Below are 12,907 nucleotides of genomic sequence, written 5' to 3' on the forward strand. Positions count from 1 at the left end.
CTTCACCTTGTCATGGTTTTCCTTAATGGCGACACAGGTTTAAGAAAATAAAACCCATCTGATAGAAGTTCTTTGTCTTCCCCCTTTTAAATTATTTAGTAACATTGGGTAGCTAAGAAATTGTCTCTGCTCCTACAAAAAACCCCTATGCTAATTGTGGCCTGAAAAATCAGTAATTATAACAGATTATACAAAGCAGGAACGGCTACACTAACGTTAGGGAGGAAAGGGTGCAATTATGTGGCTCAGCCTAAGACATCTTCACTCTGAATCTCTGTGAAGAATGAAGAAAAAAAGCTCCACACCAAAATTGAAGGGGACCAGTTTTCTGATTGTGTCCTAGGGGATTTGGATAAAGCTCAAGCAATTTGAAGCATACCCTCAGGTTGTACTCAGCAGAATTCCTGACCTCTGCCACATCCTATCTATCATAAGCCTTTATCAGGAGAAGATGCCAAATCACAAGCCATTTGGTGGCATATAATTGCTTCGACATTGACAGCAGAAGGGTATATATCATCTCCTATGTTAAAAGGGGAGTGAGTGTTTTAAATGGAAGAAGACTGAATATAAAAGCAAATTTAAATAAACACAAAAGAGAAGCTAAACCAATACTAAACTGAAAGGGATATCAAAATAAAATGAAAGCTTAAATATGGACTGAAGAAAACAATTAATAATGTATGATTTCTAATGACACTTTCTGATCTATTAGAAATGTTGAAGAAGCAAGAATTAAGAAAGAAACGGAAGAAGAAAGGAAGAAAGGAGGAATAGAGAAAATAATATGACTTAGAAAAGCTTATGAAAGCATGGAACTGATTTTATATATGTGAAGCTTTGTGATTGGTTTTGTGGGTACAGAATTAAATAATACTAAACTGTACAGAAAGGTCTTCTAAGTCTCTATTTTTTCACTTATGTCATGAGGAACATCTCTGGGCAGTCTGTCTTCATCTTTAACACCTTCAAACCTTCCTTTGAAGAGGAAAAACAGAACAGGCCGCAAACTCTGAGCCTTTGGTTGATGACAGCATCCAACTCAAATTTAATTACATTGTTATTTTTAGTGTATTTATTTTTGTGGTTACCCTCTATCTATGGCAAGTGAACTTATTTCCATTTGTGATAGGCCTGTAATTTTTTTTCTTTACTTGCATTTATAAAAACAGAGTCAACTTAAAGACAAACATCAGACAGATGAGAGTACAAGGTGAGGAAAAGAAAACCAGTATGGGTCCAGTGTGGGTTAGGCAAAATCCTTGTAAGAGGCACAAGTAATTTTAGTTAAGAAAATATCAATGTAAAATCATAGACTGTCAGAGCTAGAGGAGGCTAAGAGCAGCCAATCTGAATCCCCTCTCCTTGTAAAAGCCCCAAAGACAGGGCAGGAATAGCCAGAGAATGGACAGTATAGCCTGCAGCAGCAAAGACGATCTTGAATCTAAGCTTGCTACCTCCTCCTCCAGTGCTATACTGTTATTTAACTTGTAGGCCTCTCCAAAGCTATATGTGGTGGAACTGGCTACACGTGTCTAGTCCACAAGGATGTCAGAATACAGGAAGCAGGCGACAAAGGAATTTATAGTCTTTATTAACACGGATAAAATTTGTGCAACTTGAAGAACCACAGTGACATCTAGTGGTGCTCATTGATAATGCAACTTTCAATGCAATTCTCGGTTTAAGCAAGCTTGTCATTAAAAAGCAAATATTTTTTTGTAGAATATTCCTCCTTTGGGATCTGTCTGCTTTCTCATAAGTAGAATTAATTTTTAATGGAAATATCACATACATGAAGTTGTGCCTTCCTTAATGCATCATACCGAAAGGCACTTGGAGATGGTTTGTTCCAACATTAGTGAATATTAACTTTGACTATTTGGTTTACCCGCTGGAAAGTTACTGTCTGTTTCTTTCTAATTAATAAATGAGTCATAAAGTGATATTTTGAGGCCATATAAATATCTTTTTCCTTTTCAAACTTTAATCCGCTAGTTTTAGTATTCATTGGTGATTCTTGCCTGAGTCCATTATTACTCATAAGGGTTCAGTTCAGTTCAGTTCAGTCGCTCAGTCGTGTCCGACTCTTTGCGACCTCGCAGCAGGCCAGGCCTCCCTGTCCATCACCATCTCCTGGAGTTCACTCAGACTCGCGTCCATCGAGTCCGTGATGCCATCCAGCCATCTCATCCTCTGTCATCCCCTTCTCCTCCTGCCCCCAATCCCTCCCAGCATCAGTGTCTTTTCCAATGAGTCAACTCTTCGCATGAGGTGGCCAAAGTACTGGAGTTTCAGCTTTAGCATCATTCCTTCCAAAAAAATCCCAGGGTTGATCACCTTCAGAATGGACTGGTTGGCTCTCCTTGCAGTTCAAGGGACTCTCAAGAGTCTTCTCCAACACCACAGTTCAAAAGCATCAATTCTTCGGCGCTCAGCCTTCTTCACAGTCCAAGTCTCACATCCAAACATGACCACAGGAAAAACCATAGCCTTGACTAGACGGATCTAAGTCGGCAAAATGTCTCTGCTTTTGAATATACTATCTAGGTTGGTCATAACTTTTCTTCCAAGGCGTAAGCATCTTTCAATTTCATGGCTGCAGTCCCCATCTGCAGTGATTTTGGAGCCCCCAAAAATAAAGTCTGACACTGTTTCCACTGTTTCCCCGTCTATTTGCCATGAAGTGATGGGACCGGATACCATGATCTTCATTTCCTGAATGTTGAGCTTTAAGCCAACTTTTTTGCTCTCCTCTTTCACTTTCATCAAGAGGCTCTTTAGCTCCTCTTTACTTTCTGCAATAAGGGTGGTGTCATCTGCATATCTGAGGTAATTTCATAATTCTGTTATTCCTTCTTACATTTGCTTTAATTATTATTTTACTGAAAGAAGTTATTTTTCTATTTTCTTATTTATTTATGTTTATATTTATTTCTTAGTATGGGCTCATGAGTTTTTACATCATCTATACTCCTGAGTTTTTACATCATCTATCATCTATACAAGAGGTTATAAATAGCCAATATGGCTACCATATTGGACAGTGCAGACACAAAAAATTTCATTAGGTTCCCAACTAACTATGCTGTTTCTTGCCTCTGGGACTTTACCCTTATTGTTGCCTCTCATGTGAAGACCTATTCCCAATGGATTATAGATTATGAAATAATTCATGAGTATGTTCGTGTATGCATTATATGTGCTAAGTTGCTATAGTCGTGCCTGACTCTTTGCAAAACTATGGTCTGTAGCCCGCCAGGTTCCTCTGTCCGTGGGATTCTCCAGGCAAGAATACTGGAGTGGGTTGCCATGCCCTCCTCCAAGGAATCTTCCTGACCCAGGAATCAAGCCAGTGTCTCTCATGTCTGCTGCACTGGCAGGCAGGTTCTTTACCGCTAGTGCCACCTGAGAAGCCCATGCATGGTATGAATGGTATACAATACGTTAGATATCTTGTAGATTGTATATTCATGGTATCTATTATAAATCATAGTGTTTACTATACACAATCTATAATCTATTGCTATTGTTATTTATTTCTCTTCAAAAATACAAACGTCATGAAAGTCAAAAAAGTATAAGAAACTGCTGCAAATTAAGGAGACTGAAGAACTATGATGGCTCAATGCAAAGTCCAATTCCAGATGCAGTTCAGCTATAAAAGACATTTTGGGATAATTGATGAAATTTGAATAATCTTATAAATCACTTAGTGTGGATTAAATAATGGTACCATAAGTGTGTTAAATTCTGTCTTGATCATTTTACTGTGATTATGTGAGAAAACATCCTTGTCTTAGGAAATATACTTCAAAATATGTAGGGGTAAGTCAACATTACATCTGCAGCTTATTTTTAAGTGGTTCAAAAATCAATCAATTAATTAATATTACATGTGCATTGAGATAGAAAATGATAAACAAATGTGGCAAAGTGTGAACAATTGGTGAATCTCATTGAAGGGTACCCAGAGACTCTTTGTACTATTCTAGCAAATTTTCTGTAAGTCTAAAATTTTTGTCAAAATAGCAATGACAAAAAGGGTAAAATAAGGTTTTAAGGAAGTTTTTTAAATTTTTTATTTATTTGATTTTGGCTATGCTTGGGTCCTCATTACAGGCTTTTTCTCTGGTTGTGGCAAGCAGGAACTTTGTTGCAATATGCGGGCTTCTCATTGAGATGGCTTCTCTTGCTGTGGAGATATTATAAGTGGGCATGCAGGCTTCAGTAATTACTGTGGGTGGACTCCAGTAGCTGCGGCTCCTGGGCTCTAGAGCATAGGCTCAGGAATTATGGAGCATGGGCTTAGTTGCTTCTCGGCATGTGGGATCTTCCCCAACCAGGGATGAAACGCAGGTCTCCTGCACTGGCAGGTGGATTCTTTACCAGTGAGCCACCAGGGAAGCCCTTAAGGAATGTTTATGTCTTGTTTATTAATAAGTGAACAAAAAAAGAGAGCAAAATAAACACAGATTTGCACTACAGGCTTGAAAATGTCAACATCTCAGTCTTCTTTCCACTGCTGCTTACAGTTTGAGATAAATGCCTACTTTTCCATTAGGGAATTATCTTGCCAGTCAAGGAAATCTATTATAAATTACTAGTTTAAATTCTCCAGATGTCTGAAGAATCCCTCAAAAACACACACATTTTATAAAAGCTCATACACTTAATATCATCACCATGTAAAAAAGATGTTTATCCAGATTTTATCCAACCACCCAGCTGTGATTACTCTTAATTTGGAATAGAAGAAGTTGGCTATGAAAAAAATTGCTCTAAAATATAAATATCCCCATCTTAAAAGGAACAGAAAATGAATACTGGTGAGGATACAGTCATAGCGAGTGATTTACTGGGTTTGGGGGGAAGTTGATGTGAACATTGTATAAAAATAAAAATAAAAAATTAATTTTGGGCTTTGTAACTAAACAGTCATGGGTTAGAACTGAAGTTCTAGAACTTACTAGCTGTGTGGTAAGATGGGATAATGTTTGGGACTGTATTTCTACAACACCTTACACAGAACTGAGAAAATATCAGTTGTCCATAATAAAGAACACAGGTGGTGTTTGATGGAGATCATCTGTAAGCTTCTGAACAAATGAAACCTCCAAAGCACCCAACACAGAGAAGTGTCTAGGAAGTAGGCCTTGAGATGTCTTCCTTATCACCTCCACTGATTTTAAGGATAAGAATAAAAAATTCTAAAAGCATGTGTCTGTGTACAGGCATGCGTCATAATGTACTAGTTAAGCAGATTCTGAAGCCAGCTGCCTGTGTTCAAATACTTAGCACTTTGAACTCTGAGCAGATAACTGGACTCTTTGTGCCTCAGTTTCATCATCTGGAAAATGGGGATAATAGTACCTACCTCAACAGATGGGTGTAAGGAGTTAAGGAGTTTGTTTCATGTAAAGGGATTAAAACAGAATCTTACAGAGGGCAAGAGTTAGCCATTATTTTGTTGGAGAATATGAGAAAAAAGGACGTAGTGCTACTTAGGGATAAACGTGTCAGGTATTTAGAAAACATGGAGCATGAGCTCAATTAAATAGAAAGCAGGTATTCATAAGGATTTGGGTGACAAACCTGAAGGGGAAAGAGGGGATTCAGTTCCCTGGTTCTCAGAACCAATCTGCTGCTGCTGCTGCTGCTGCTGCTGCTAAGTCGCTTCAGTCATGTCCGACTCTGTGCGACCCCATAGATGGCAGCCCACCAGGCTTCCCCATCCCTGGGATTCTCCAGGCAAGAACACTGGAGTGGCTTGCCATTTCCTTCTCCAATGCATGAAAGTTTAAAGTGAAAGTGAAGTCACTCAGTTGTATCCGACTCTTAGCGACCCCATGGACTGCAGCCCACCAGGCTTCTCCGTGCATGGGATCTTCCAGGCAAGAGTACTGGAGTGGGGTGCCATTGCCTTCTCCACAGAACCTATCTAAGTCTCTTTAAATCCAAGGCAGGTGGGAAACTGCTGTATAACACAGAGAGCTCAACTCGGTGCTCTGTGATGACCTAGAGGGCTGGGATAGGAGGAGAGTGGGAGGGAGGCTCATGAGGGAAGGGATATATGTATACTTATAGCTGATTCACACTGTTGTACAGCAGAAACCAACACCACATATAAAGCCTTATCCTCCAATTACAAATAAATTTAAATAAATAACTACAAGGCAGTAGCCACTAAAAGGATTGGGTGGTTCAGTGAAGTGGTTGTGCACACACGGATCTTCTTACCCCCATCCTGGGCATGGTTAGCAGGGGACTGTCAACATCCGCCTCCTATGATGTACATGGCGTGTTATCAGTTGTGCCTCCACATTGGATTCTAAAGACATCACATAGCACCTGAGCCCCCTGAACACCCCCCACCTCTTTCTTCAGAGTATAATGTAAAATGCGTGCATCTAACAAAGCAAAATGTTATCTTGTGTTTTCAAACTTTGTGGCCCAGGAAGTGTCTGTTCCATATTTTGGTAAAAGGACTTTTAACTTTACCATCTCTGTGAACCACTGGGTAAGCCCCAAATAACACTGCTTTCTGTCTTTTATATACAAATATCTTCTTGCCCAATGACCAAGTGTTCTTTGGCTGTTGCTTCCCACCCTAGACACAAATGCATTTCTTAGATATCATCTCTGAGCTATTACTTGCTTTTTTTTTTCTCTTAAATATGAAAGAAATGACAAAACCTAAACCCCTAAGAGCCTACGGGGTAAAGGCTGGCTATGGAATGAGATAACAGATTGAAAGTTTTAAATGTTCTTATGATACAAAGTAACTCAGCTAAGTGGCTTCCTTCCCCTCACTTGTATTTGAGAAGCCCAAAACATTTGGTTTTAACAAAGGTAAAACACTGTGCTTCATTTAGGGAGGAGTTTCAAGGTAATTTAGGGAAGGCTTTGGAAAAGATTTATTAAACAACTAGAGAGAAGACAGAAGACGTTTATACCTATCTATCCTTCATGTGTTGTCCCTCTGAGCAATGTAATACTTATCTTGGGAAGGAAGCAGTTTTATTTCAAATGTAAACCCAGACTTGACTCCCAGTCTCAAATATTTCCCATTTGTTCTTATAAACAGTGTGATCACAGGGTCTGCATGATTTGTGGTTCTAACTTCATGGACAGCACTTTCCAAACAACTAGTACAAGGACAGTTTATAGCCAGCAGCTTCCAACTTTCACGTCTTGACGAACTGTGGCTTGCCACGTATTAAGATTTATCCTGGGACTTCCCTGGTGGTCCAGTGGTTAAGAATCTGCCTGCCAATAGAGGGGACATGGGTTCAATCCTGGTCGATCCCTGGTCCCACATGCCTCTGGGCCGCTAAGCCCATGCACCGTAGGTACTGAAGCTGCGCCCTGGCGCCCGGGAGCTACAGCTACTGACCCCACACACCCTAGAGCCCATACTCTACAAGAGAAACCAGTGCAATGAGAAGCCCTCACACTGCAGCTGCAGAGTAACCCCTGCTTGCGGCAACTAGAGAAAGCCCGCATAAAGACACAAAGCAGCCAGAAATAAATAAACTTGTAAAATCTTTAAAAAGCAGTGCTTAATTTAAAAAAGATTTACCCTGCACCCCAACTTTTATTTATTCATTCTTTTCCCTTTCAAAGCAATTCACCAAAATTTTGATGTCACATTGGTAGTTTTAAATTTTATCATACTCCTGAAGTTCTCACTCTTTCATCTCTTCATCAAAGTTTACATATAATACCTGCAAATGTAATGAAACAACTCTTATGAATGCAACATAACAGATATGGATATTTGGATATTGTTTTGTGGTGAGCAGGCATAATAGAGCCTCAGACTGGAATTCAAGAGATCCAAATAATATTTCCGGCTTTGCCATCCACTGTGTGGGCTTAGACAGGTTGGTTAGTTTTCTCTCTTATAAAATAGGACAAATGATCGAAATCTCTGAAGGCTGGTTTACCTCCAAAAATTCTATGGTTCTTTAATTCTGTATGCTTGTGGGAAAGAAACTGATGATGTTTTACCTTAAATATAAATAGTTCCAGACATTTCTGGGTGGTTAGTCAACCAAAGTGGTCGGTAGCCTAGGTCAGCTCTCACGCGTGCACCTGTGCTGACTTGCCCGCCAGACTTTATTGCTTCACTGCAGAAGCCCTGTGGGCTGTTATATCGGCTGTGAGCCTTAACCGCAAGTGTTCCTCAGAGACAAACGTCTTCATGTCTATTTCTTCTCTAAGAATCTTCTTCTGTAGAAGCAGCGGTTCCTAAAACAAGGGACGCCCTCCGCCACACACACACACACACACTCACCAAAAGAGCAGGAGTATTTGCTCCAGATCAATAGTTCTCATCTTCCAATGGGATCAGAATTATCTGTAAAATTTGTAAAAAGGTAACTACTCAGACTGCATCCCAAACCTACCCAATCAGAAGCTATGGCGTGGGCCCAGGCACTTACATTTTTCATAAGCTTTCCACCTGCTTCTAATGCCTGACAAAGATGGAGAGACACTATAAAAATTTGGTGCTATCAACAATGCAACATTCAGATGTAGATCCAAACTCAGAATACATTCCAGTGAAACACTTTTCTTATTGACTAATGTAATTAAAGAAAAATGAAAATGTAGATTTTACGCTATCACAAATGAACTCCAGATTTATCCTGATTCTTTGATAAATGCAGAATATTTGCACTGTGTGATTTTCTTAAAGAAGCCAAACTTGCCCAGTCATCACAGCATCTCTTATGTGAACAGAGGGGTTTGATGATTACGATCTAATTTTCTAGAGCAGGTAGTGGTGGAGAGAGTATCTGGGGTGGATTAGAAAGCCCACTTGACCCACCTCAACTTCTGACAGCTGCTGCCAGATGGGAATGTGTAACCCCAGATGGCCAGTTCTTCCAATTTTCCAAAAGAAGCTAGAAATTGAATTTGTATGTATAGTCTTGTCATTTTTAAAATGATTGGCAAATAATTCAAATGCTTTCTTAAAACATTATCTAAACATGCACCATTGTGGCCCAACAACAACAGAAAAAGCAAAATTCATCAGCGCAGATTTCACCTGAATATCTGAAGTTCTGTCTTACAAGTTCTGAGTTCTATATCTGAATTCAGTTAATCAAAAGTTATTATCTGGCAGAAATTACTTCTAGCAGACACATAATGTAATGCTCTCTGCCTCTAGAACAGAATTCTCTGCCATTTTTTAGCTACGGGGCTTATACAGGTGCTACATACTAAGTTCCTTTGTTCACTCAGTAGGTATGGCGAGGCTCTTGTGCTGTGCCAGGCACTGAGAATACAGTGGTCAACCAAACCTTAAAGTTTAATATTTGGCACATCACATTAAAAAAAAATACACGAAGCTTACCACTCCATCAGTGGTAAAGATTAAAAATACAGATGGGCAAAATTTTAAGAGCAGAATGATGATTCTTTCAGATGCGGTTGAAAACCAGAAAAAAACAAAGACTGGCCAACAATCACACAGCTTGAAATGGAGTAAAAATTAAAGCCCGAGTGTCTGTCCTTACTGTAGGCTCCTCTCCCCGCTTCTGCTGCATACTTCCCTAGATCCGGGAGGGCTGATAAAGGATCATCAAAGGAAATTAGTAGGTTTAATGCCAACTGGAGAGACGGCTTCAGTTTGGCAAGTTGTCATTTGGAAAAGAATAGAATATTCCATCTAGAACTGACTCAGAATTTCATCTACATTCAAGGAGTTCATTATTTCCTGCAAGTCAGAGGCCATTCTCTCTTACCTTAGAATATATAACACAGTAGCAATGCAAAGAGTTGATTATATCTATTTAGAAATAAAAACTAAGGGTCAATGAGCTAACATTTATAAAAAACAGATTAGAAGAAGAACACCTAGTTTAGTGTCAGTAAGAACAGGGGAGAGAAAGGGGACACCAGGAATGTGGGTAACAACTGTCTTCACTGCAAACATCCTACCTTTTACTCTCAACCATACTGCAATCAAATGCCCAGTCTGCTGGAGGAAAGAAAGTGCTTCTCTGAGTGACCACAATCACTAGTTCTATAAACTGCTCTTCGTATTTTTTTTTTATTATTTTCCAAGTAAGTACTACTTACAAATACAAGCCTATTTTTAAAGGGGTATTCTCTACTTCAGAGGTGGGAGAAACAGGTGTGCCTTAACTGATAAATTACAAAATTGTTTGGAATGTATTTTAATTTCAGAAGCCTGAATGACAGGCAGTGGACTTCAAAAAGAGAAGTGAAAGAGACTCTTGGGTAGGCAGTGTTTGTCAATGCCCCTAGTTTTGCTATCACTGAATGTAAAGGCAACTTTGAAGAGACTAATTCCAAAAGTGAGATTACGGGTGACTTTTGTTCTTTTTAAATTCTTTGCTTTCCAAATAGTGTTGAAAAATGAGGAAACAGATTTTTTTAATCATACAGCATTAAAAAAAAAAAACCAATCAAAACCTTATAATTAATTCCTGTTTTCAACTTGCCAGGATTTTAAAACTGGAAAAATTCTATTTTTATGAAAGCCAGAGAAGAAGCAACTAGAATGTACAACTTTTTCTTTAACATCCTCCCACCTCCCTAGCCCGGCCCATGATTTAGTAATACCTAAATCTCTGTAAGGTTCTTGTCCCTTTACCACAGGCAAAGAAAAAAGCTCTCCCAATTGAACCTGGAAACTGAAAATTTTTTCCTTCTCTGTTAACCATTTCCATTCACAATTTGACATATGTCAAAACCTTCTGGTAAAGCAGTATTTCCAACGTAAAAGGCTCATGAAAACAGGGCATGTTCTTAAGAGAAAACACAGAAGACTTAATGAGTGGTTTCAGGGACCCTCATGTTCAGCATTGGAAAACCAGGCCTCTAGAGACACACCGTGCAAATAGCATGATTTAGACCATTAGGACAACAGTTGTACCAAAAAAAAAAAAAAATGCAACACAAAGCGGAAATATGTGTTGATACCTAGTTTGAGAGTTTCTGTGTGTAGTACTAATTTTGATGTCAAAGTTCATAAGGTGATAACATCATTAAGAGAAGACAGATGAGTGGAAAGACATATACATTGTGTAAAAAACAATGGTAATCAAGCAGACAAGATCCATTTTCTCACTTAATCTGACTAAGGATCATAGAAGGGAAATTGAATCTAATTTTCTGGTTTTCTCCTCAGTAGTACAATCTAGGTGGTTAAACTATATATCTTCTTCCTAAGTCCCATGTCTGGCTGTGCGCTGAAGACACATTTAAAAAATGACTGGAAAATAGAAATTTGAAATACGGATGGCATCACACAGTGCCACTGTTCAGCATATTAGAACAAGGAACCAATTAAGTCAGAGGTTCTCAATGGGTATATTTTGAACCATTCACAGGTGTAGTCCCAAATCTTACGTAATGTGTAAATAAGAAATTAAGTGTTGCTTCAACCGAGGTGTGGCAGTCATCAGCACAACTGATGTCTTCTCTTTTCAGGCCCAGGAGGAAGACTGAACTTCCACAGTCTCTTGTGTGGCTGGGACCACAGCTGTGGCCATGGGGTGGTAAGCAGAAAAGACATGGGTCCCCTGCCAGGAGGAGCATGGACAGCCTTCCAGAGCCTTTTGCTTTGCCGTCACCATCAGGCAGGTTCAAGACAGTGATGGTCCCTTCAGCCTAGATACCTGAGCGCCTGCACCAGACAGCAGCCTCACCCATGCACGACCAGACGCTTGTGCAGTGTTTGTCCTAAACCTTTCTTCTGAAGCACTGATGTCTTGAGGGTTTGGTTTTTTTTTTTAACTGCAACATAATCTTGCTCTCCCAACTGAAACCAAAGGATATGAACTTATATTTGTTATTATTTGTTGTTATTATTGTGTTATTTGTCCACCAGGCTGCTGAACTGAGTGGCTCATATGACTTGGTAAGTAGAACTGCGGTCTCTGTGCTCTTAGAAGGTTTAAAAGTGTATGGTATTGTGAAGCGGATGACAAATAAGTCCCCACTTTCATGAAAACACCTGGGAACTTTATGTCTACATGAGAGCATCCTTTGATGCCAAAAGATGGCCGAGCTCACTATGACATAAATAATTTCAGTTTCATATGCAATCTTATTCCTTCAAACAAGGCACCAGGAAGCTTCGCATCTGAATACATACCTTTTACACAAGGGCTGAAATCGGTTTGAATTCAAGATCGCCTCTACGGTCAACAGCCTAACTACACCACCAGAGGGAGCCATCTGCTCTGTTTTCTGCCTCACCAGGCTCGCCAGGACCAGTGAGAAACTTCCAGCTACACCTGGAGAGAAATTCCTTCTGGTCTAGCCGCTTCCTTTCTAAATGTAAAACCATGCTGGTTAGGCTAGTTGGATAGAATCACGAAGGAAGCTATGATATGCATGTTCTTGGGTACCCCAAAGTTGTTGACTCAGTAAGCCTGGAGTTTGTAGATGCATGCTAAGTCACTTCAGTCGTGTCTGACCCTATGGACTGTAGCCCACCAGACTCCTCTGTCCATGGGATTTCCTCAGGCAAGAATACTGGAGTGGGTTGCCATGTCCTCTTCCAGGGCATATTCCCCACCCAGGGATCAAACCCTTGTCTCTGGCATCTCCTACACTGACAGGCAGCTTCTTTACCACTAGTGCCACCTGGGAAGTAGGGTTCAGAATGTTTTTAAAAGCTCCACTGATTTTAAAGAAACAGCTCACCCTAGATACTTCTGATGCAGAGCTGGATTTGCTACCACTGGTGGTGGTGGTGTTCAGTTGCCCAGTCTTGTCTCTTTGCAACCCCATGGACTGCAACATGCCAGGCCTCCCTGTCCCTCACCATCTCCCGGAGTTTGCCCAACTTCATGTTCATCGCATCGGTGATGCCCATCCAGCCACCTCATCCTCTGACGCCCTCTTCTCCTGCCCTCAA

Source organism: Ovis canadensis, chromosome 5, assembly GCF_042477335.2.
Source record: "Ovis canadensis isolate MfBH-ARS-UI-01 breed Bighorn chromosome 5, ARS-UI_OviCan_v2, whole genome shotgun sequence".
NCBI classification, from domain to species: domain Eukaryota; kingdom Metazoa; phylum Chordata; class Mammalia; order Artiodactyla; family Bovidae; genus Ovis; species Ovis canadensis.